Source organism: Arachis duranensis, chromosome 10, assembly GCF_000817695.3.
Source record: "Arachis duranensis cultivar V14167 chromosome 10, aradu.V14167.gnm2.J7QH, whole genome shotgun sequence".
Lineage (NCBI taxonomy): Eukaryota > Viridiplantae > Streptophyta > Magnoliopsida > Fabales > Fabaceae > Arachis > Arachis duranensis.
This window is the reverse complement of record NC_029781.3, coordinates 45,557,420-45,557,853: the sequence shown is the minus strand read 5'-3', so window position 1 is coordinate 45,557,853 and position 434 is coordinate 45,557,420.

Below are 434 nucleotides of genomic sequence, written 5' to 3'. Positions count from 1 at the left end.
CAAGAACTTTATAAGGTGGCGGACAAGTCCTCTACCTTGGCAAGGTTAGCCTTTCCTCATCTCATTTGTCACCTGTGTTATTCAGTTGGAGTTGACATAGAGGGAGACATCCCCATTGATGAGGACAAGCCCATTACTAAGAAAAGGATGGAGCAAACAAGAGACCCCACTCATCATGAAATCCCTGAGATGCCTCAAGGGATGCACTTTCCTCCACAAAACTATTGGGAGCAACAAAGACAAGGAAGAGACATTGAGGAGCTCAAGCACTCCATAGGATCTTCAAGAGGAAGAACAAGCCGCCATCACTAAGGTGGACCCGTTCTTTAATTTCCTTGTTCTTTATTTTCCTGTTTTTTCGAAAAATCATGCTTATGTTTATCTATGTTTGTGTCTTGTGATCATTAGTGTCTTAGTGTCTATGCCTTAAAGTT